General features: G+C 38.5%; 1 protein-coding gene across 1 annotated transcript in view; it reads left to right on the top strand.

Annotated features, from left to right (window-relative positions):
• The first annotated feature begins 20,125 nt into the window (after positions 1-20,125).
• Positions 20,126-26,681, top strand: part of LOC5569106 (gamma-aminobutyric acid type B receptor subunit 1) — a 473,264-nt gene continuing 466,708 nt past the window's right edge. The window contains 2 exon segments of the mRNA XM_021844473.1: positions 20,126-20,173; positions 20,268-20,362. The gene's annotated coding sequence lies outside the window, so the exon portion shown is untranslated.

The raw sequence follows: 26,681 nt of genomic DNA, 5'->3' as shown, positions 1-26,681 counted from the left end.
TGCATGTTACGATTGCAGAGCAGTGCTGCCAAAGCTCTCCTAAAACGGTATAAAAATTGGAACTACACGGGAAAAATTCTGTGGTAAAAATAACTATTTTAGCTGACTACGCCCATTCTTAAAACTACCCTGGAAATTCAGACCAATTTACTATGTTTACGGTACAGTCCACCACATTACTGGTACATTTGACAGAAATAATTTACAACAATCTGATTCCAACTACAGACATGGTAGAATCAAGCGTTTTTTTTTTATTTAGGACTGACTAGTAAGTCCTAAATTAAAATTGTGCGCACTTTCAAACCGCATAGCAAGTTTTTGAGCTTTTTCGCAATTAGTTAGCAATAATTTGTTTTCCTCTTTCAATGCCGGTATTGGCTTCTGAGGTTTTTTCAAAATTTCAATTGAGGTTCAATCAAATTTCAATCTTATTTACAAAATGTTTGTTTCCTAATTGTGCAAAACTTTTCTTGATTTCTTTCTGCAAATCTTGCCATATAATTTTCATAGCAGGATCGCGAGTGCGTTGAAATTGCCTTCTCCTCACGTTTTTAAGACGGATCAAGATTTTAAGATCATCGTCTAAAATCACGGATTCATATTTTAGAATTGCAATGCTTCTGGCTTCAACAATGGAATTTGTTATAGTTTCAAGAGCATTGTCAATATCATGTTTTGTTTGTAAAGGAATATTAACATTAAGATTAGAGTTAGAGACAATTGAAAATCAAGTTACTCAGGACTTCGAAAATATTCTCAATCAAGAGAACGTTTTCGAAAATGCCTGTGAGACTGATTTGGAAGAAGTGAGAACTATTATTAAAAAATTCTAAAATATGAATGCTCTTGGCGATGATAGAATTTTCTACATCCTCATCAAGAAACTTCCAAAAAGTAGCTTATCATTTTTAGTTGATATATTCAACAAATGTTTTCAGTTAGCATATTTTCCTGACAAATGGAAAAATGCTAAAGTTGTTCCAATTCAACAAAAATCCTGCAGAAGCTTCTAGCTATCGTCCAATCAGTTTGCTTTCCTCCATCAGTAAACTTTTTGAAAAGGTTATTTTGAACAGAATGATGGCCCACATCAACGAAAATTCGATTTTTGCCAATGAACAGTTCGGATTCCGCCATGGACATTCGACCACTCATCAACTTTTACGTGTAACAAATTTGATCCGTTCCAACAAATCTGAAGGCTATTCTACTGGTCTTGCTCTTCTAGACATAGAAAAAGCATTCGACAGTGTTTGGCATGAAGGTTTGATCGTAAAATTAAAAAACTTCAATTTTCCAACATACATTGTTAGAATAATTCAAAGTTATCTGTCAAATCGTACACTTCAGGTTAATTATCAGAACTCCAAATCTGAAAGACTTCCTGTAAGAGCTGGTGTTTCTCAAGGCAGCATTTTGGGACCAATATTATACAATATTTTCACATCTGACTTACCTGAGTTACCTCAGGGATGTCAAAAATCTTTGTTTGCGGATGACACAGGCCTCTCGGCCAAATGACGAAGCCTGCGTGTCATCTGTAGTCGATTGCAAAAAAGTTTGGATATATTTTCTTCATACTTGCAAAAATGGAAGATTTCTCCTAATGCTTTCAAAACTCAACTAATAATAATCCCACATAAACCAAAAGCACTTTATTTGAAACCTTCAATTAGACATGTTGTCACGATAAGAGGGGTTCCAATAAATTGGTCAGATGAAGTTAAGTATCTAGGGCTAGATGCTAGATAAGAATTTAACTTTCAAAAATCACATTGAGGACATTCAAGCCAAATGTAATAAATATGTAAAATGTCTCTATCCACTTATTAATAGAAAATCAAAACTTTGTCTTAAGAACAAGCTTTTGATATTCAAACAAATTTTCAGGCCAGCCATGTTGTATGCTGTACCAATATGGACTAGCTGTTGTAATAGAAAGCTCTGCAGAGAATTCAAAATAAAATTTTGAAAATGATTATGAAGCTTCCTCCCTGGTATAGTACCAATGAGTTACATAGAATATCCAATGTTGAAATATTGGAACAAATGTCAAATAAAATAATGAATAATTTCAGGCAAAAATCGTTACAATCTTCTATTGCCACGATTAATGCGTTATATGTTTAGGTTAAGTATATTCAAAGCGTTTTTTATTTCTTTTATAAGCAGGTGAAATTAACTCACCTGTAAAAAATCTGAACTGCTACGGCAAATGATATGTAATACGTTGTTAACAAAATGTTAATAAAATCTCAAATTTGTTTTACCAAATTAGGATGATAGTGTTGTCTAATAACACAGAACACCTAGATATAAGAAATGAATGTTATGTTTGGAATGATACTAATAAAGAAATAAAAAAAAATCTCGTAGAACACTTCTTCATCTTCTCGGATAGCCTCAGTTCTATTGAGACACTCCGGTCGATGAAACCTGTAAAACATGCATCTTAATTTCTTCTCAAAAATAAGAGAGCAGATATATGCACTGGTCGAAAGATCATATAAGATTACCTTTGTATGGGTCCTCTCACATTGTCAATATAATGCAATGAGAAGGCGGATTCTCTCGCAAAGGTGGGCGCTGAGGAAGGTGCGATTTATGATAGAAGAATTTCACACGATGAATTGTTTCATTTAGTACGTCAACGTTCTCTTCACGGCAAAGCGATTCGCTAAATGACCAACTGGGACGGTGGTTACACTCCATAATCCCTAGAGTTTCCTTGCGAGCGTGGTGGAAAGATTGGGATGTAAGTCGAGATTTCATTCGCGTGATGTCAAGAATTAACCTCGCGCTGAGCAATATTTGTAATAGGTGTGGTTCCGGTTATGATGACATCGATAACGTAGTTTGGCAGTGCCCGGATATGGACGTCTCCTGAGCACAACTTTTGGATACCCTTGTGGCCCGAGGTAGACAACCCTATGCTCCAGTTAGTGATGTGTTGGGCTCCCGCGATCTCGTATACATGTTTTCGATTTACGACTTTCTTCGCTTGTGCTGTATACAAGTTTAATGCTGTTGCGTTCTTTTCCCCAGTTTTTTTTTTCTGTGTTTTGTCCCCTTTGTGTTGGATTGCTGTTCCTGACCATCCGGCAATCGAAAACTTATATGACGTTGATATACGCCATGATACGACTAACGAGCAACCATGAAATACCTCCCGGATGGGCTGCAGAGAACCCTGTTATCCAATCCCAACCTAGCCCATTCTGAAAATATTTGTGTCCACTAACCTCGAGCTGCCACGAGTACCCTGGCTCCATCCCGTACTAAACTTGGTACTTAATAAGTTTTTTAATTGTAAACAAGTACAAAAATGAATTTGGGCTCCGTAAAGCGTTAAACGCCATTGAGCCTCAAATAAATGAATTGGTAGAAAAATAAATAAACTATCTTTGCACAAGGAACCAACGGATGCTACTTAGCATAAGTTGCACCACCCTCAGTATGTAAGTAATGGAATTCTCATTCCTTGTACTAAGCAATACCGGCGTAATAGGCAATTTAGGTCAATTTGGGTTATGGAAGAAATGTTAACGTGTTATTATATTTGAGAAAACCATTGGAGTCCTCTGCACTTCCACGAGAAATCACTGGGAGTCTAGGTAAACAAAATGTTTAATTACAAGAATTTTAGACGATTGAAAAATACATATATGTTGAAGACGGGTACAAAACTTCAAAGTTATGTTGTCTTCCGATAAAACATTATCAAAACTAAGTGCGAATATGCTTAACTACTATATCTTTTGAATGCCGAGTGTCAATCCTATGGGCATTTTTTTTAGTAAATAATGTACTCTTTCATAACAAAGGCATATATATGAGCTCTAATATAAACTTCATTGAAATAATGATAAATACAAAAATCACTTTAACTTTTGATTTTCTCGAAGAAATGATTTCAAATTTACAGAGAATATGCTTCGACATCAAATGTTTTGAATGCTTAATGCAAAGCTGATGGTTTCTTGGCTGGTTTACAAAATAGTAATGATGCACCGCTTTGAAATATTTTGAAGTATGTGAATATCCCTTCCAAAATAGCTCAAAACCTTCAAATCACGATAACTTTCGAATCCCTCATTAGAATATTTTGAAATTCACGGAGAAGATGCTTGAATGCTATATCTTTCGAATGGTTGGTGCCAAATTCTTGGACATTTTTTTTGCGTAATAATGGTTTCTGGCACACCGTGACTCGATTAAGGATGACCCCATTTGGGACAGTAAGAAGAAGAAAAGGCGTTCTCAAAGATATCTTCAGAACTTTAGAGCTTTGGGTGTTTAGTAGATTAATCGATACACACGTGATAATTGAAATCGATTCAGCCACAAAGATTTGTTAGTAATTGAAGTTCATTTATACATTTGGTGATTGTTTGAAGTGTTATTTTTTTCTCAATTGCGTCGATTCAAATTCATTCATATACCGTTTTGTCTCAAATTACGATTTGAAATATAAGATTTGATATTTTCATGACTTTCCAATGTAGAGGACTCGAATAATAGAAAAAAATATTATCCTGTAAAGAAATTTGAGTGATTATAATGAAAAATCATCATAAAAGTGGAATGTTCGGAATTTGAATCGAAATGGTATGTATCTTCACGATTTTTTTAATGGAATCTATAAGAAATGTACTAAAAGAATTCAGTTTCAAATATTTTAGGCATAGCGTTAATGGTTACATAATTAAATATAAATTTTATAAATATCAAATTTGAACTTAAACATCTTATTCAAAATGGATGTTTTCTGGACCTGGGTAACCTTTTTTGAAGTGTCCGGTAATGCCCCAAACAGCATCATAGTGTATTGTGCCATATGCTACATATATATGCACATTGGTCAGTGATACAAACGGCAACACTGTATTTCCATTTACAGTGAAAAAGGCAAAAATATTACGAAAGTTCCATTGTGAATAGCACATAGGATATCATTTCCATATGTGCCGAGCATCCCTTTTTTGTAACGTTCAGTATCGCACTTTTTGGGGATGGCATCTCTCCTTTTCTTTCTATACCCTTTACAATTGTTCTCCACACTGTAATAACGGCGTCGGCGATGATTGTTTTGAACGTTGTTCTACCCTTCGACGTGGTCTTCGTGGTGCATTTTCTTCCCCGAATCTTTCCATCCATTGTGAGTTGGCTTGCGAATGGTCCTTGCCCAGGTTCGTACCATAGCCACCGGTTTAAGGACGATGAGCATGACGAAATGGTGGGTGGCTGACTGGTTGCCGCTTGGCCGTGTCTTTTTTATTGTATGGGTGAGTGTCAGGGATAGATGGGTAGTTTCATGAATTATTTGCTCTCTTTAAAACTGTGTGCTCCATCCTTACCCAGCTAGCTGGTCGGATGGTCGTTTCTGTCCTTTTTATCATACAACCTTTACGCCCAAGCCTGGAGGTGGTTTTGTAGCTATGGTAAAACAAGTTCAATGCTGCACAGTACGGCAGGGGTTTCCATGTATTTTATCCGGTGGTTCAATTAAGGTTTTCCTCAATTTGTTTTTTGCTTATACAGATTCCTCATTGCTCGAAGCGAAAACGTTTTCAATGTGTTCAAATTTTTTGGCAATGTATTTTTTTTTTTTTTTTTTTTAACTAGTTCGTTTATTTGGGGCTCAAATGCGTGTAACGCTTTACGGAGCCGAAGTTCATTTTTGTACTATTTACAATTTATTTACTTTTTCATTACCAAAGTTAGTATGGGATGGAGCCAGGGTACTCGTGGCAACTCGAGGTTAATGGTCACAATTTTGAAAGGGAAGGACATGGTAAGGATTGGGTTTAGGGTTCTCTGCAGCTCATCCGGGAGGTATAGCGTGGTAGCTCTATTGTCGTGTCATGGCGTTGGTACCAACTTCTTGCCGGTATTCGTCTGCCGGATGGCCAGGATCCTCAATCCAACACAAAAGGGACAACACAGAGAAAAAAAAAAACTGGAGAAGAGAACACAAGAGAATTAAACTTTTATATAAGACAAGCGAAGGAAATCGTAAATTGCGACCATATAAATGAAATCGCGGGTGCCCAACACATCTCTAACTAGAACATAGGGTTGTCTACCTCGGGCCGCAAGGGTATCCAAAAGTTGCGCTCTGGAGGCGTCCATATCCGGGCACTGCCAAACTACGTGATCGATGTCATCATAACCGGAACCACACCTGTTACAAATATTGCTCAGCGCGAGGTTAATCCTGTGTAGATGTGCATCTAGCGAGTAATGGTTGGACATAAGTCTTGACATCACGCGAATGAAATCTCGACTTACGTCCAAACCTTTCCACCAGGCTCGCAAGGAAACTCTAGGAATTATGGAATGTAACCACCGTCCCAGTTGGCCATTGAGCCAATCGCTTTGCCAACCGTGAAGAGAACTTTGACGTACTAAATGAAAAAATTCATCGTGTGAAATTCGTCTATCATAAATCTCACCTTCCTCAGCGCCCACCTTTGCGAGAGAGTCCGCCTTCTCATTGCCATAAATTAGGCAATGTGAGGGGACCCATACAAAGGTAATCTTATATGATCTTTCGACCAGTGCACACATCTGCTCTCTTATTTTTGTAAGAAAGTAAGATGCATGCTTTACAGGTTTCATCGATCGGAGTGCCTCAATAGAACTGAGGCTATCCGAGAAGATGAAGAAGTGGTCTGCGGGCATGTTTGAGATCATCCCCAAAGCGAAGTTGATTGCTGCCAGCTCAGCAACATAAACCGTGCAAGGTTCCTGAAGTTTTCGGAAGGCGGAAGAGTTTTCATTGAAGACACCGAAGCCAGTGGATCCATTTATACGGGAACCGTCAGTGAAATATCTCCTGTAGGAATCGACATTCTGGTACTTTGCGTTAAAAATACGTGGGATAGTAATACATCGAAGTTGATCTGGAATTCCATGAATAGCTTGTTTCATGGACAGATCATATTCAACAGAGGAACTGTCATTGGTGAAGCGTACACGTGGGGGGTTGTAACATGGAAGGCTAATGTCAGATGACATGTAGTAGAGATAAACTCTCATGAATTTTGACTGAGCATTCAGTTTGAGCAATTCTTCGAAATTTTCGATAACGAGTGTGTTGCTCACTCCACACTTAATAAGTATTCTTAGCGAGAGCTCCCAGAATCGGTTCTGTAGCGGTAAAACCCCTGCCAGAACCTCTAGGCTCGCATTATGTGTTGAGTGCATACACCCTAAGGCGATACGCAAACAACGATATTGAATTCGTTCCAATTTAATCAGGTGGCAGTTTGCTGCTGAGAGAAAACAGAAAGAGCCATACTCTAGAACAGATAAAATAGTTGTTTTATAGAGTTTTATGAGGTCTTCCGGGTGAGCACCCCACCATGTTCCTGAAATTGTTCGTAGAAAATTGATCCTTTGTTGGCATTTTTCCGTTAAATGCCTAATATGAGTTCGCCAAGTGTTTTTTGAATCAAACCAGACCCCAAGGTATTTTGAAGTCAAAGACTGGTCGATGTCTGTTCCCAAAAGCTTAAGCTTCAGTTGGGCAGGATTCCGCTTCCTAGAAAATACAACCAGTTGAGTTTTTTGCGGAGCAAACTCGATCCCTAAGTTTCTAGCCCAAGTGGATAGATTATCAAGGGAATTTTGCAATGGTCTTTGCAGGATTTCCGCTCGTGGACCCTTCATAGAGACCACAGCATCATCTGCAAGTTGTCTAAGCGTGCATGGTTCTTCCAAACAGTTGTCAATATCTTTAACATAAAAATTATAAAGCAAGGGACTTAGACATGAGCCTTGGGGAAGACCCATATAGCTAATTCTGGAAGTTGTCAGTTGACCGAGAGTGAAGCTCATGTGTTTTTCTGACAACAAATTGTACATGAAATTATTCAACATTCCAGGTAGTCCACTATTGTGCAGGCTTTCTGACAATATTTCTATGGAAACTGAATCAAAAGCGCCCTTAATGTCCAAGAAAACCGAAGCCAATTGCTCCTTGTCCGCAAAGGCTAGTTGAATATCTGATGAAAGCAACGCTAGACAATCGTTTGTTCCTTTGCCCTTGCGAAAGCCAAATTGTGTACTGGAAAGCATGTTGTTTGATTCGACCCAGTGATCGAGTCGGGATAGGATCATTTTTTCTAACAATTTCCTTAAACATGATAACATAGCGATCGGGCGGTACGAATTATGATCAGACGCTGGTTTCCCAGGCTTTTGAATAGCTATTACTTTGACCTGTCTCCATTCAGGTGGAACAATGTTGTGCTCCATGAATGAGTTGAACAGGTCAAGCAACCGTCTTTTAGCGATATCGGGGAGATTTTTAAGAAGATTGAACTTAATCATATCGCGTCCCGGAGAGGAGTTGTTTGATGAAAGAAGAGCCATAGAAAATTCCAGCATAGTGAATGGTCTGTCCAAAGAATCGTCTCTTGGAGTTTCCCAAAAAGGCGGATGAGCTGGAACTGAGTCTGGACAGACCTTTTTTGCGAAGTTGAATATCCAACGATTGGAGTATTCGTCACTCTCATTTGAGGATGAGCGGTTTCGCATGTTGCGAGCCACTCTCCAAAGCGTCGTCATTGAAGTTTCTCGTGAGAGGCCATCGATGAAACGTCGCCAATAGCTACGCTTCTTCGCTTTAATAAGATTCTTCAGTCTTTTTTCGAGCTTCCAGTACTCTAAATAAAGTTCTGAGGTACCATATCTACGAAAAGCTTTAAAGGCATTAGATTTTTCTCGATACAACTGAGTGCATTCATCATCCCAACCAGGTGTGGCTGGTCGTCTTTTGAAGGATGCACTTGGAACTCGTTGCTTTTGGGATTCTAATGCACTTTTATAAATCAATTCTGTTAGGAATCGATACTCATCCAACGGTGGGAGAGTGTTGAATGATTCGATACCAAAAGTTACCGCTGATGCAAATTTTTGCCAATCGATATTCCTAGTGAGGTCAAAAGGAACCTGAATTGACTGTTCTGACCTTTCACAATTAGTTCTGATAGAGGTTATTATGGGCAAGTGATCACTACCATGGGGGATCATCGATAACCTTCCACATGCAATCGAATGATAGTGAACTTGATCCTAAAGACAGGTCAAGACGGCTTTCTTTGCCGTCGGATGAAATACGTGTCACTTCACCTGTGTTCAAAATGTTCAAGTTGAAATCGTCGCATAAGTCATAGAAAATAGCCGCTCTACAATCGTCATAAGATTCGCCCCATCCAGTACCATGTGAGTTCATGTCACCCAGTATTAGAACTGGGGATGAGAGCATGGACACTGCATTCCAAAGATGACGGCGGTTTATTGAAACTCTTGGAGGAATATAAACAGAAGCTACGCAAAGATCTTTACCCTTTACGTTTATTTGGCAAGCAACGATTTCTATGCCTGGACCAGTCGGGATGGGGATTCTGTAGAATGAATGGCACTTTTTGATCCCTAAAAGCACACCCCCGTAATTATCATCTCGATCCTGGCGTATAATGTTAAAATCGTAGAAGTTAAGATCATCTTCAGAAGAAAGCCATGTTTCACAAAGTGCAAATATATCACAATCGGAATTGTGAAGCAAAAACTTAAATGTGTCTAATTTAGGTTTTAGACTATGACAGTTCCACTGTAGCACAGTGATCATATCTTGTACCTCACTTGATGAATTAGCCATCGAAAGATATGATCGAAGCAAGGAGGGGCCACGAGATAGTCAATTCCCTGAGATATTCTTCTATTGCGGGAGAAAAAGGTCGAGTATGCCTCTGAATGAGTCTGAAACTCCGAGAGCATTACATATGCGATCCACAAGGGCCGTAAAAGTTATCAGTCCTCGCTTAGCCCGGGGGGTTTTCGAGGAAGAGCGAGGGACTTCAGTAGCATTTCTTTTGCTTTCTTGTCTAGAGCTTCTTTTTGAAGTGTATTTTATCTGTGGAGGCGGGGGCGGCAGATCTTTGCTGCAACACGGAACGGAAGCATCAAAGACCTGTTTCTTCGGGATTTTCAAATTTGCCCCACCTCCTTTGGAATTAGGCAAACTTCTGAGGGAAGATTTCAATACCTTACGGCGCAGTCCCGGAGAAGATGGAGACTTTCTTTTACCGGGTGCGTGTACCTCCGAAGAATCTCCCCCATCGGTTTCGTCGTCGTTCGCTTCATCGGAGGACAACTCTTGAAAGAGTTACCAACTGGGATGGCTGATGAAGACTCTTTTGCAGGCGGATTTAAAGCTTTCACCATTTCCGCATACGTCTTCTTGGAGCGCTTCACAATTGAGCGACTCTCATTTCGAATGCGCCTTTTGTATGCCGGGCATTTCTGCAAGTCATGCAGATCCTTGCTACAGTAGCTGCATTTTTCAGCTTCCTGTGTGCAAGCATCTTCTAAATGAGCTTGGTTGCATTTGCCACAACGGGGCTTGTTGTCGCAAAAGCTAGCACTATGACCAAGCTGTTTGCAGTTGGTACAATTGAATACCTTCGGCACGTAAAGGCGCACTGGGTAAAAAACACTATCAATGCAAACAAATTTCGGGAGAACGGAACCAGGGAAAGTCACACGAAACGAGGCTGACGGCGAAAACACTTTTTTATTTCCTTCCATGGAAACTGATTGTAATTGTTTACAATCCAGTATAGCCACATCAGGAATGGACCGGTTCTCAAAAACGCCTTTGCCAGTCTTAATGTCTTCGCATGTCAGACTCGCGTCGATAATTTTCCCTTCCACCTCGACCTCTCTGGCAGGTATGTAGATAAAATACTCCACAGTAAAAGCCTCATGCTGAGCAATCTCATTCGCTGCTTTATAACTAGGTGCAGTTACACGCAGCTTGGATTGCTTCACTTGGTGAATAACGGTCCCAGGATATTTACGCGTCAGCTCTCTAGAGATCGAGAGCACATTCAAAATCTTATTTTTGCGCCGGAAATAGACAACCCAAGGCCCAGCCGAAGACGGTTGATAAAACCGCGTTCGAGCAACGAGATCTTTAGGAGGCGTATCGCCTCCATCCGATTCGTCCATGTGGGATAAAAATCAACCACAACCAAATAATAATAAAAAAAAACAATAAAGTAAAAAAAAAAAATAGCTTAAAGTTAACTTATCAGTGGACTATTTTGTACACACCTCCCCTATACGTGCAAAAAAATAAAACTAAAAAAAAAAAAAAAAAATATCGAGAGAAAAAAAAAACTTAACCGATCAGTGGGCTGTTTTGTACAAGCCTCCCCTATTCGGGCAAAACTTGCACCGGGAGAGAGACAGAAGTGAACCGAAAAACAACCTTGAATTCAACCTTGTTTGTACGGAGATGCGAAAGCAATTCAAAAGGATGTGGAGTAGGTATACAATTGATACTTATCCGTTCCCGTTCGATGACCGCAGCTGGTCTTCTACACCGTAGGTAGGCAGAAAAAACGTGTCGTCGTTTTCGCTGCTGATGCAAACGGGGGACCCAATCACCGGGGGATGATGATGATAATATCTTCTCGTGGCACGATACCAGTTAACCCTTGCCAATCTGGTTCGTTTCCTTCACGATGCGCGGTTTAAAGCACTACGGTACAATACTGCACTGGTAAAAACCACACGGGCGGTGGAAGAAAAAACCAAAAAGCTACCGACTGCCAAAAACTGAACTGGCTTGTTCAAGCGCACAGCAAGGAATGACAATGTATTTTGTCACTTTGTTGCGAATAAATTATAAACGTTATCTTCTAAGGATATGAAGAAGAGGCATAGCCGAAAGAAAAATTGTTTTATTGGATATCCAATAGTTGTCAATTCAGATAATAACTCTTTAGCCTTTTGTTAACCTCGACGAGTATAAAGCAAAGCCATGTTCAAGTTTGTAGGCTGCTTGGGCACGTCAAGAGTTTCCTCTCTCTGTTCGGATGCGCCACTGCTACCAGTGTTTAGATCTATTGTGGCATTACCCGTATCCTTAGTGTATAGTGCTTGTCGCATTACTCCATTCCCATTGATAGGTAATGAAGCATCGATTTCAAGAGTTAATCATCAATATACACTTTATGTTTCCCGATCAGCCTAGGCAGGCAGCCAAGCGGGTGTCGGTAGCGGGTGTTTCAATTAGCTAAGAATTAACACTACGGTGTGGAAAGCCTGTGGAGTATTGTGCCCTTCCTGTGCTACCCAGAGCAATGCTGCAGGCGACCTTGTGTTTATCCGAGTTAATCGGATGTGTCATCTGTGCTTTTTTGCCATTGGCGACTTCGAATAGATACCCGATCTGTTTTTTGTTTGCTGCTGGCATTTTTCATGATGAGATATCAAAACGCTCTTACTTAGTATGGGGTAGTGACTACGGTTAGGAAAGCTCAGATCGATCTTCAGCATAAAAGAACAGTAATGATCAAAACGACTCATGCAAAATGGTACAGAACAAATGACACTTGTTCAAGAAATTTACTTTCGTTAGGGGAACGTACATCTAGGTCACCTTGTGGACCTAGTTTCTGTAACTTACATGCCGCAGCAAACATGGAATGCCTAACAAAAAACCTTCGTTGATTGTGGACAGTGATGCTAATGTTCCTCACATCATCTAGGGCAGTTCAGATATTAACGCATTTGCTCAAAATTACACGCGGCCTTATCCTGTGGAAAAAACAATCGTGATTTTGCTCTCTTATGTCTTCATAATTATGGGAGATAACATTGCGGTGTTCCATAAAATGCGATTGGTCCTTTCTTGAACCATTTGACGCGTCACGCTATGTCTGAACCAGCAGATTATAAACATCGAATGTAGGTAGGTTCCTCGGATTTTTTTTTCCCGCTAGCGACCTGTATTTGGTCTATAATTTCATAATCGGGAGGTTTGAAAATAGTTAATCATGATTTTGAACTGAAATGCGTAATATTCATGGGATGTAATGCTGACAAGGAAGGGAGGGTTTGCTTTTGCTTCTGCAAACCAGGAGCGTCTGTACTCCATGTTAGGAGCGGCTCACAACAGCGTCTGTTCCCCATGTCAGGGGCGGCTGATCATCGTCCGAGTGCCAGATAAGTTAAACTGCGCACTATGACCTTCCGAACATTTAGGGTGAATCTAGGGAAATAGTGTCAGGCCCTGCAAGCCAACCGTAAAAATACACCAGCACAGAAACATCAACGAGAGAATACGGACCAGAACAATCGGAAAGACCACAGCGACGGAAATGGACTAACGATTGGAAACTCGGTACGTGGAACTGCAAATCTCTCAACTTCATCGGAAGCACACGCATGCTCGCCGACGTGCTGAAGGACCGCGGATTCGGCATCGTAGTGCCGCAGGAGGTGTGCTGGACAGGTTTCGATGGTGCGAACGTTTAGAGATAATCATACCATCTACCAGAGCTGCGGCAATACACGTGAGCTGGGGACAGCTTTTATAAAGATGGGTGATATGCAAAGGCGCGTAATCGGGTGGTGGCCGATCAACGAAAGAATGTGCAAGTTGAGAATCAAAGGCCGGTTCTTTAACTTCAGCATCATAAACGTGCATAGCCCACACTCTGGAAGCACTGATGATGACAAGGATGCATTTTACGCACAGCTCGAACATGGCCATTCGTAGCACCCACATACTTTCAGCAAAGCCTCCCGTATCGGTACAACTGGGGATCACCACAGTAGACGGAATCACAAATCGACCACGTTTTGATTGATGGACGGCACTAACGTGGCGCTAACATTGACTCTGACCACTGATGGTGAAACTGCGGCCCAAAACTATCCGTCATCAACAATTTACGGTATCGACGCCCGCTCCGGTATAATCTAGCGCTACTGGCCCAACCAAACGTCGCCGACGCATACGCGCAGCATCTTGATGTAGCGTTGCCGGAAGAGGGCGAGCTTGGCGAAGCCCCTTTTGAGGACTGCTGGAGCACCATTAAAGCAGCCATCAACAACGCAGCCGAGGGCGTCGTCGGGTACGTGGACAGGAGGACATGTAACGAATGGTTCTACGAAGAATGCAAGCAGGTTTTGGAGGAGAAGCATGCAGCGCGGGCTGCAACGCTGCGCAAGGAACGCGATAAAACGTGAAGCGATATAAAAGGAAACCAAAGCAGCAAAACCGCCTATTCCAGGACAAAAAGCGTAGCTTGGAAGAAGCGGAATGTGAAGAAATGGAGCATCTTCATCGTTCATAAGAATCGCGAAAGTTCTACGAGAAGCTTAACGTATCTCGAAAAGGCTCATTCCGCCTACAAATGGCTGTCCCAGATTACCTTTCACCGTCTATCACCAGTAGCATATTAGTTTGTGGTAAATTATCAAGCTAGTTTCAACGGCCGCTCGACGACGGACCAAATCTTGACTGTACGGCAAATCCTCCAGAAATGCCGTGGATACCAAGCCCAAACGCATCACCCGTTCATCGAGCTAAAGCGGCTTATGATAGCATCGACCGCAAAGAACTATGAAAAATCATGGACGAGTACAGCTTTCCCGGGAAGCTCAAAAGACTAATAAGAGTAACGATGGACGGTGTGCAGAATTGGGTCCTAACATTTTTAATGGAATCTTGTTTTTATTCAATAACACGAAAAAACCATCTTACTGCAACTACTTTAGCAATTTTTCCCGCTCAAACAACGGCTGTATCATGTTTAAACTTTAATTTAAAAATTGGGTCCATAAATGAACCTTGACACTTTTTTGCTTTATTTCAATACATAGCTGAAAAGTTTGTACAAACTGTGCGCAGCTACTTAGCTGGGAAATATAATTAGGCGATGTGAGCATCTTATAATTTAACTTACTCTAATATCTTAATTCTATTCATTAATGAATTTTATTTACATGTTTTCAACAATATATGTTTTTAGTTTTCTTTTGAAATTCAGTGCAATTGTTTCATTTCTAATGTTGTTGGGTAATAAATTGTAATTCACTATTCCTGCATAAAAAATGTGTCTTGAAGCTAATTCAGTACGAGGTCTATTGGTATAAAACCTATCCCTATTCCTGGTAGCATATGAATGTATATTAGTTGCTGGTATGATTTCAATATTGCTTTTAATAATTCCATTTTTGATCTTATAAATAGTGAAAATCAAACTAAATCTATACAGATCACTCAAAGATAAATATTTATAGGTATAAAGTGCAATAGTGGGAAATAGTGTGGGTAACCTTCTTATAGATTTTATGGCTCGATTTTGAAGAACTTTCAATACATTCAGATGTGTGCTTGCTGCGGAACCCCATATGCAAACCAAATATGTCAATTGAGAAAGGATATAAGAACTGTATATTTGCCAACAACTTTGTACTCCAAGACATTTACGAACTTTTTTCATAGCAAAAATGTAGGGCAAATTTTTTTTCTTTACCTTGTTAATGTGATTATTCCATTTCAGGCGATTATCAATTATCAATCCAAGATAATTTGTTTGCTGTACTAGTCGCAGTGGCTCATTATTTATAGAAAGGGTTAAACTGGGAGTGTAAAAGGATGTTGTAAATCATATGAAATTGGTCTTTTCTGTGCTCATAGACATTTTGTTGGCAGAAAACCATTGGTGCATTAACTCCAAATCGTGTTGCATCATTTCTTGGAGCAAATTCAAATTATTTGCTCTATATTTACTAACAGCATCATCAGCGTAACATTGAAGTAAGCCTTTTGAATGGTAACTGCAGTAAATCATTGATAAAAAGGTTAAATAGTAAAGGTCCCATAACTGAGCCTTGGGGCACTCCAGTACAAATGACTTTGGCATCACTTAATGTTCCATTCACACAGCATATTTGTCGACGATTCGAGAAGTATGATGTCATAAGTTGAATAGCTGAAACACTCAAGCCATAATATTTAAATTTTTCTAGCTAGATTTCATGAGGAATGCAATCAAATGCTTTTTTTAGGTCTATAAATATGCACGCCACAAATTGACCATCGTCTAGTCCTTTCACTACAAAGTTTATAAGTTCTAGAGTTGCTGATTCAGTGCATGATTTCGGTACAAAACCAAACTGATTAGTGTGGACTAGATTATTTCGAATTTTTTTGAGTCAGAACCTTTTCCACTATTTTCGACAGCGTAGGTAAAACTGAGATAGGACGGTAATTAGTTTTATCATATTTACTGCCTGTTTTATATACAGGAATAATTTTTGCTATTTTTAAGGTGTCATCAAATACGCAAGTATGAATCGCTTCATTTACTAGCTCTGTTATTTTGCCGATTAGATAACCTCTGCACTTTTGTATAAACTTTACGGAAATTCTATCGAGTCCACTAGCAGCACTGGAATTGAGAGATTCAACTACTTTTATGATACTATCCTCTTCAACTCTAACGAAATTGAATGTATACTCAACTGCTTGGGGCATAAAAGAATGGAATGCATATGAAGTTCTCTGAGGTGCACACATTTTGCCAACGTTTATAAAATAATTATTGAAACAATCAGATATTTCCTTAGCATCAATGAGCATTACTCCACTTTCCTGTAAAGCTGTATTATGAGATGGGCCTGATTTGCTTTGTTGAAAAACTAACTGCTTTAATAATTCCCAAGTTTTTCTTCCATCACCTTTATGGCTTTCGATCATAGTTTTGTAGTAATTTTCTTTTGCCATGTTAGTTTTGTTTCTTATTCGATTTCGCAATCTTGTGTATTTACTGTGCAATTCACTTTTTAACGGTGAGTTTGGCGCTGCCTCTTTAAAGCTTTTATATAAATGATTTTTACGTTCAATCTCAAGTAGTAACTCATTGCTAATGTATGGTTTTCGAATTTTGTATGATTTTTTAATCACCAAGGGTTCTTTATGTTTTTCAACAATGCTTGAAAGTTTTTGCGTAAGGGTACTGAAACTGTCACATTCATTTACAATTTGAACAAATGAGTTATTGAGGAATCTCTCATACTTCACACAGTATTTTATTTCCTGTATTTCAGGTTTGGAAACTTGAACCTCGATAGATAAAATTAGAGTTTTATGGTCTGATAGGTGACATTCAGTGTCTTTTGTTATCAAATGCATTCTCTTATCAAGATAATTCGTTGATAAAATGATCGATGGTAGTGGAAATGGTATTCGATAGACGGGTAGCATGCAACGGATTCAAGCTATTCAGTATTATAAAGCCTAAACTTTCCACTCTATAACGATAGTTTTCAACTAGCTCATTAGAGCTATCCAAAAGGTTAAGATTAAATTCACCGCAGACAATTAAGTCGTCAACGCTCGAGATAAGCTCTTCAAATTTATCAAGGAACAAATGAACATTCCTTCCTGGATTATAGACGCCCATTACTTTTATTTTCAAGTCTAATAACTCAATGATCAGGAAATTATTTACATCATAATTGAGTTCTAAAATCATTTGACTCTTCAAACTATTCAAAACAAAGATAGAAACTCCTCCTCCTTGATCTTTTCTACACGAATGGTAAGCTGTATAGTCCATAATGTTACAAAATTCGCCATCATGTAGCCAGGTTTCGGTGAAAACAATAACTTGAATAGTTTTTTTTCAAATCTAGTACCATTTGTGTTAACTAATCCATTTTATTTCTGCAGCTGCGTGTATTTAAACATAGTATATTCAAATTCATATCAGATACATCGATTACATCAAGCTTATATTCAATATTTAATTCATTTAGTAAATTAGGACAGTAATCCATAATATTAACAATACAAATATAATTCTGTTAGGTACAATATTACTAATGCAATCCATTTATATCGCGGATATCAGTAATTTTTATTGCTCTTGAGGACTCATCCTTTCTCAAAAATATTTCACCATTTGTGAACCAAGCAAATTTGTAACTAAACTGCTTTTTAAACCTACGCGCTGCTCCTAAAAGTCGTTGGTTTGCAGGCGTGAGGCGATGATTGAAATAGATGCGTTGCTTAACCCCTAAGCCAATTTCGTCACAGAAGATCGGGCGTTCCCGTGCGGCTTTCATAAGCTTTTCCTTCATCGACACGCAAGTAAAGCGAACTAAGATTGGCTGAATTCCTTGTTGATTTGATGAAGACAGGCGACTCACACTCAAGACGCTTTCAGAGCTGCATGCGATATCCAACAGTGTACACATTCTAGCTAATAGTTCTTCCAGATTTTCATCCGCCACCTTGATCACGTTGGAAACCAGCATGTGACCTTCCAAGCTGATTTGTTTCAGAGCATTTAATTCATAATTAAGTTCTTCAACATGCTGATGAGTTGTATCACAGTCTGTTCTGATTTGTGATACCTCCTTCTTTAACGCTACTATATTTTCTTTCTGATTGATAATTGATGCTTTCATTGTCTCAAATTCATCAGAGATAAACTGTTGCGAATTTTTGATAGTTTCCATTTCAGCTTCAAGTTTCGATACCGACTGCTTAATTTGGAACGACATATCATCGATCCTTGAGTTTGTTCTATCACTTGCTTCGAGGATATCGTTACGTATCAGCTGTCGTAGATCGTTCAAAGAATTTCTCACTTCATCGTTCTCACTTGGTATAGCTTCACGTTTCTCACTAGAGTTCATTCTTGGTTGTTTGTGACGTTGAGTATTTGTTTTTCCAAGTTCGTCGGGAGAGTCACTCAACAGACCTCTATTTTTGTTGCGTCTAGACATACCACTATCACACCAGGAATCTCAGCAACACAAGTACGGTTCCCAGCGAAACAACAGCAACAACTAACAGTAGCTCAGCTGTAGGGGAACTGGGGGTAAAATGAACACCCTAAGCAATTTTTTTGTTTTCTTGCTTATGAAGCTGTCAGATTCTTTTTCAATTGCTCAGAATTGAAGAAGGATGTTTATGCAATGTAACAAGTTGAAATATTGTGATGGAAATATAATTTTTGCAATTTCTCATCGTAATAGGCTGTTTTCCATCACGCTAATCTGTCATGAAACGGCCTACTTTCCTGCACTGAAGTATACAGTGCGGGAATAGTCATTACCTAACTGAAACTAGTGTTGTAATGATTCATTACGCAACGCTTTCTCATTACGCAACTGTTTCAAGTTGCGTAATGAATCTTAACACAATAATTTCTCAGAAATTGTAAAATAATGGTGAATGCATTCGGATATAATTTCTGATAGCCTCATGTGGTCTTCTACGAAATTGCAAAAAATGTTGTACGTAACTCGTTGCAGAACTCGATTTTTACAGCACTCGTCGTAGTTATCCTACTCGGCAAGCCTCGTAAGATAAATTTACAACTCGTGCTGTAAAAATCATCATTCTGCAACTTGTTCCGTAAACTACTATTTATCAACATTATTATCATTTTGAAAATTTCTCTCCACAGAGTCAATGTTTCAAACATGTGGGTAAAATGAACATGTAACGGGGGTAATATGAACATATAGTTGGGGGTAAAATGAACATATAATGGGGGTAATATGAACACATGCTGGGGGTAAAATGAACATGTAGTGGGGGTAAAATGAACACCTTTCAAATCGAACGGGTTGCGGTATGATTCTCGGCATCTGGTACATGATCAATGCATTACTCACAGACATTCCGGAATCGATGGAACGTTTATCCTCGACCATTTGGATGGCTGTCCATGTCTATCTTTGTATTTTCACCGGAAAACTCTCGGAATCTGAAATAAAATTCGGTAGTATTCGCCCTGCCGTGGTGTTCATATTACCCCCATCTCGAGTGGTTCGTTTTACCCCCAAAGAATCAACATCTTCAAATCATTTGTTCTAAGAATTTTGAAGATAAAAATACTTTCAATTTCCATCTACTTATCATAAATACTTCAAAGATATGATGTGCTACGCAATTCAATAGATTTTGTATGGTTTTAGTCTTAAAAAACCTTAAATTCTTCGAGTTAAAATTTACATCACATGAGCAAACGGAGAGGCGTACTTTGTTTTTGTTTACTTTTCCAGCTGTTGACAGAACTAGATCGCGCTAGAGTTGTCGAAATAGTTCCTTAGTCTGAGGATCAAGTATGGTGCTATATTTTGCAAAGATTTATAGCATAATTACCGTAAAACACAAACCTGTTCATTTTACCCCCCCCTGTTCATTTTACCCACAGTTCCCCTACGACCAAGTATATGATGACCATACACTACATTCGCGGACCGCTCCGCTCTGTGGTCGTGATTTCACAACCAAATAGTCTTTCCAGTGCCGTTAAAGAGAAAACACACTTCGTATATGGTAAATAGTTCGTTTAGATCACTTTGAAAACAATGGATGCGACTTCTGATTTGATGATCCAAATAATTTAATGGATTAATTTGGATAATTGCAGCACGAAATACACAAAAACTTCATGAGATGCCGATAACGCACCACAATTATTCCAACTTTAACCAGTTTCCTGCAGTTTCTGAGTTGAAATCACAGGTAAAGTTTTGATTATTTTCCACGCTACCGAATCTACAATTGTTCTCAAAGCCAGGATGCACACAACCATTAAGATGCAACACAACCACGAACATTCGAAATCCAATGAATCTATTTCAAATGTTGGATTCAAACCACAGGAAGTCGGGAAAATATTATCGTTCGGTGAAAAAACCTTGATTTTTGAGGTTTTGGCCGCCTTCGAACCATTGTGCAATAACCTTCTAGATTCCTAGTAAAATCTAAAGAATTCCTAGTACTTGATAGTGGATGCCTAAACTCGCGCATTTTGAAGGTTCTAAGCGAGAGCCTAGAGGAATTGAGAATCCCTAACCGAATGGTAAAGTCGGTAATGCAAAGCCATGCTGAAGGTGTATGGATTCAAATCGCGGACAGTTCTGGAACTTGTCTTAATGGAAATATTTTTGACTTCCATGTGTACCATAAGTGCAAAAATATCAAAATTCACAAATAATGCTAACAGTTAATAACTTTGAAAGTGATCATGAAACATAAAGTTGAGAAGCGAGTTCTGCTGCAGCTGACTTCTAGTCCTAGTAGAATTCCTAATGAATTACGTCTAGATACTTTACGTCCTTACTGAGATGTAAGTGAAGTCTGAGCTTCCTGAGAATCGCCAGTTGACTTTCGAAGATACTCATCTCGGTCCAGAGGATTCCTTTTAATACCAAGCGATTATTGGGGAGCCCGGAAAATTTTTTAGTGTAATTTCAAGCGGGTACCAGGAAATTATGAAAATTCCTGAGCCATTGCAAAATCCTGCAAATTTCCATGGAGTTTCAGCAAACACATTCAACCCATTTTCTGCACATGAAGTTCAACTTTTCACACTGGACGGTTCAAAGCGATCCATAGTATTGGACAGTGAATCAAATTATCATCAAAATAGACGAAAAACAAACAATAAAACAAGCTTGCTCACAACCGTTTGTCACAACTGTTGCAGATAAGGACACAATCAAAAGCAAAATTGTCATGACAATCACAGAGCGCAACATTGTTGAAACCTTTCCAACTCGCGATTAATCAGTTATTTTAAACACAAAACCTATTTCGTTTTATGGATGCTGTTTGATAATGTGTCAATGTTTACCAACACGGAGAAAGTTCTCGAAAATTGCAATGCGAAGCTGTGGTGATCGATCTTTGTCATATTCTGTTCAAGTTATGATAAACTCATGTTGCGGAATAAAATTGTTGCAACAAGCATAGGAGGTGACAATTGCTTTGTTGCAGCGTGTTGGGTGACAATTGATTCACTGGTATTGGTACAACAAAGCGACACATAGGGGGTAGAACTTGAATTTTACAATAGAAGAGTTGACCACCGCACCATCCTTGGAACACAAAAATAGATCTAGTCTATCTGAAATCATGTTATCCTACAGACTTCGTCGAATAGCCTTGATGGAGACACCTAGTGCTAAAAAGGAACATCGCATGGAAACCTCTGTAGTACAAAACATGGGGAGAAGGACGAACTGGCTGAGAGGTGGGTGGGTAACAGCACTATTACGGGCAATGCTGGTTCGCTTCGTCCTGTCGAGGGCACTTGACGCTAAGCTTCACGCCGGGTGAAGAAATCAAAGTGGCAAAGTGAGTGGCCCTGACCGACAGAGGACAGAGGAAACGTGGGTGGGATTGGGCATGGTCGGAAGCCAGCGAATCATCACTTTTCCGTTTGATAGTGTGTATGAAATCGTTGTTTACTTATGACCTTCCTGTGCTTGCTTGCTGGTGATGGTGGTTTGCATAAATACCTCGCGTGGAAATACGGTTAGTTAGCTTCCCATAACTAACCCATATTTGACGTTGATTTTCCGCTGTTTTTTTCCTCTCTCTCAGTTGGGTCGCGTTGCAGCCGTTTTGTCTCACATTTTTCCCTGTTGTGCATTCTGGCAGCGCTTGAGTTATTTTCTGTGGAGCACCGAAGGGGTTTTTACAATCATTTATTTTTCAATAACTCGCATGCTCCACGAGAAAGTTTTTACCATTCCTGGGTAAGAGGGTTTAATTGTTTTCGTTCTTCGGTAGAAAGTCGTTGACAGTTTTATCGGCATATCAAATTTACAGCTTAATTGCATTTAATGTTACGGTGAATTGATAGCCTGGCAGATTGTCCGATGAAAATGGGATTTATTTTTAGATCACCTTTTTAAAGATTTATCTTTCAGTTATTACATATTACTTTTGCCCACTAACAGTACCGTCAAACAGAGTAACTTGCAATACATCCACACGACACAAAATTTATGCTTCTTGTTATTGACCATTGCACGATTTTTAGATTCTAATGATATTATTCATGTGCTAGATACTATTTGCACACTCCCATCACCAGGTGTAAGTTTTGAACGCTATTTATGGCGTTTCAAAACATTTCAAACATTCAGATAGAGAAAAACTATTACTGGATCCAAAATGATAGAATCATCAAAATCGTCTCCGAAATCAGATTCGTTTCCGCAGATTCAGGACGCAATCGATTAGTGATTCGGCATTCCTCCTAATGGAAGAACTTTCAGCAACTTAATCTTAGTCACTCGTTGTCTACCCATTCCCTTAAGTACTCCACGTTGAGGCATCTACGGGTATCAATTCTGCACTGGACGCTGGAGCATTCCTCCGATGGCGTTTCTGGCATTGCTTGGATTGCATTCCTAGACCGAGTGTTTTCAGTTCACCGGTTGATAAGTTAAGTATGTTAGAAGTCACGCTCCTTAAAACCCTTGGTAACCAAGAGACAAATCAATCATCAGCTTAGAGTTTTGACGCGATTTCGAGAGCTCACAACTCCGTCCTGAATTAACATGTTGATTTTATCATTTTCTTGGAGCACTTATAGACAAACATGACGTCTCGTCACCTTAAAAAAATCATCAAATTATTTAGCTGATCAGTTATTGGACCACACCAGCGTTGTAGAAATTTGATTATTTTTTTGTCCGTAATTCGGCAAAACGGCATTCGGAAAAATGAAGTTCGGCCCTGATTTTATTACAATTGGAAATAATTTAACTTATATCTTGGTTGAGAATTTTTTCTTTTTTAAATCATTGGCAGTTCTTTGTAGTTTTACTGATATAACGATTATATGCATTACACTTGCTCAATGTTTATGAGATTTTCCCTTCTTTTGATTATAGGCTGTTCTTTCAATAGAAAAGGATTTTTGTTAGTTATTATGTTAGTTATTTTGTTAGAATTAGTAAATTAGAATTATAATACGTTTTTAAAGAATCTTATATTTTTTTAATCAAGAGTCAACTTAGGTAAGATGTCATTCTTGCAACATGTGAACCAAGATGTGAACTGAACTCTGCTCCGTTGCTTGCGTATAGCAAACGCAACAACAGCATTCGGCCGAATGACCCTTCCGGTCAAATGGCGCTCGGCCAAACGGCATTCGGCCCGGAACTATTTTTAAAATGAACATCTTGCTTGCCTCTTAGCTTTGGATGCTACATTAATTAGTTGTTAAAAATGCCGCAATATATTTGAATATTTCACAAACTTCTCACACAAAGGCTTCAGTTTGCAAGCGCAAACCATTTTATGTTACCTGCTAAATCTTTCCTAGTTTTCAATCTTATTTGGGAACTATTAATACATTGTAAAATTGTCTTGAAATGATTTTTGTACTTATGTGCTACAGGATCATAACCTTTGTACTTTCAGTTTACAAATCCCAGAAGCTGTGCAGAGCAACTTCGGGAAAAACCTATCATATAAGGCGCCCTCCACGAATTACGTAACGCTCTAGTGGAAGGGGGGAGTAGGCTCCAGCGTTACGGCTCATACATTTTTTTCATACAAAAAGCGTTGCAGAGGGGGAGGGGGTCAAAAATTTTAGCGTTACGTAATAAATGGATGCCACCTAAGGATAATTTCAAAAGGTTTTTGTTTAATCGGGGGAAATGACCATTTTGCCCTGTAAATAAAACACTACACTAAACAACGCATTTGCTTGCAACACCCAGTGGCATGGTCGAAAAAATACTGAAGTAAATGAAGCGGAAATTTAACGCACACTCTATATCACAATGGGTTTAGTGCCCGACAAGGCCTCGCAGTTTCTCAAAAAGAGCTCAAAAATTACAAAATATTATTGTTATATACCACTCCATAGGATTACCACTTAAAGGAGCAATGGCTTCAAAACCATTTCCAAAAAAAATAATCATTCCTGCTTCCAAACATTTTATCAGTATGATCGAACGAGTTTGAAACACTATCAAGAGAAATTCCATGTTCACTTCAATACGCTGTTATCAATATTTTCTCATCAGTTTTACCAATTTGCGAGATTAGACATTTTTAGTGATATTCAGTAGCTAACAAAATAGACCCCTAAGCTTTTACAATGCAGTTTACTTCACGGAACAAGCCAAAAGTATGTTGGAATTTACTATGGCATAAATCGAACGATTTCAGTAACTTGGAAAAAGTAGGAAAAAAATCCAATTATTTTCAAAAAGAGACTTTTTTATAAAAATTATCAAAAGTCGAATTCTAGATAACATTTTCAAATGTTTTTGTTTGCGTTATGATCTCAATTAAATATACCTACCTTCTAAGTTACTCACATATTTTTCTTATTATTATTTCATAGTTTTGTAGTTAAATGTATTTAGCCTATAAAATTCGAACAAAAATGTTTTGAAAAATTTTCAATATCTAGAATCCACAATACTTTATTTTAATATACATCCCCTATCACATAATGTAGCTCAAAATCCTCCGAACAAATCAAGCATTTCAGATTACCGATACTTTCGACGTTTTTGTGACTTATCAAACTTGATTGAGAAGTTCAATCCCTTAAAACACCACGTGTCCTTAACACCACATTTTGCGGTAAATCGATAACTTTTTGTCTTTAGTTCAACCTCCGTGGTGCTTTCTTTGCTTCAGAATTTCGTTTTTTCTGCCACTGAAAAAGAGACATCTATTGTCTTTTCAGTTTTTAATATCGCTCTATTGCAAAGAAAATAGTTATTCCAAATATTTGCAGAAATATTCCAGCTTATATTTTGTTCCATTTTCAGATGGTTTTTTTTTAGGTTTGTTTTACTTGTAAGTTCGTTCATGAATTTTATGCAAATTGATCATTATATACAATACCAGCACCATTTTTGTATGAAACGTCAAACTATGAAGGACACCCATCCTTCTTTTTCGTTCACAGTTAGCAAAGTGGAGTCCAAAAACGTTATAGGGTGCCGGTACCAATGGTTGTAATGTACCAGTAGATTGGACTATGGAATAAAACGAACATTTTTCGATAAAAACGACATGTGCTATTTTTGGTGGATAGATCGTCTCTAGTTTAGTCGATTTGCCAAATTTCAGCTTTTTATTTTATCAAAAAGTCATATAAATAATTAAGTTTATGCTAAAAATTTGCTCCCTTGCACCAGTAGTTGCCGTCGTATTCCAATAGTGGATCAACGGATGGAAGCAGTTTTTAAAATGGAAGTATAAAAATAAAGAAAAGCCCTAGAGATGATCTTTATGCTTCATTCGAAAGATATTAATTGCTATTCCGAGGGATTTTTCCCTATGTAAAAATTTACCATTTTGTTTCAATTTCCTTGTATCATTCCCGAACGGCTACTACTGGAGCACTAGCGCAACTACTGGAACACGTGTACCAATAGTGGCTCAAGCGATTTTATGTTAAAAAATTAGTTTTATCACTCTTTCTAGATTTTTCCCATATAGTAGAGGTTGAAATCTTTCTGTTGACGCCAAAAGATCTCGGTTAAGGCTTTTCGTTATTTTGTTATGATTTTTTATAGCTTAGGTAGTCCACTAATGTCACCGGCACCCTAGGTTTATTTTTTACTGAGTAGAATGTCTATTAGACTGATGAAAATTTTGAAGTTTTTGCTCCCCTATGCTTAAACGGTGTCAATTATGATGAAAATCATTCTTCCAAAATTTGAAGTGATTTGGAAGAAATTTGGTTGTGCACAGGCCATTTGAAGTTTATATGGAAATTAATATGAAAAAGACCAACCCTTTGTGTTCAGCCCTCTAACCGCTCGTAATAATAATTTATGGAAAAGTGAACAAACTCTACTCATGTGAAATCTTCCCAGCTACAACTTTGCCCACCACATTTTGGTGGGACTTAAGGATAATTTGTTATTATTGATAACAAATTTACACTGAGATGATCATTCAATTACTTTCAGAGCAACACTGCTGTTTTGCTGCAGAACATAGTATTTATCCTTAGGTTCTATCAAAATGTGGCCTTCAGCAAAGTTGTAGCTGAAAGGATTTCACAAGA

The sequence above is a fragment of the Aedes aegypti genome, chromosome 2 (genome assembly GCF_002204515.2).
Source record: "Aedes aegypti strain LVP_AGWG chromosome 2, AaegL5.0 Primary Assembly, whole genome shotgun sequence".
Lineage (NCBI taxonomy): Eukaryota > Metazoa > Arthropoda > Insecta > Diptera > Culicidae > Aedes > Aedes aegypti.
Note: the sequence above shows the minus strand (reverse complement) of the source record. Positions and strands in the feature narration are given on the sequence as shown.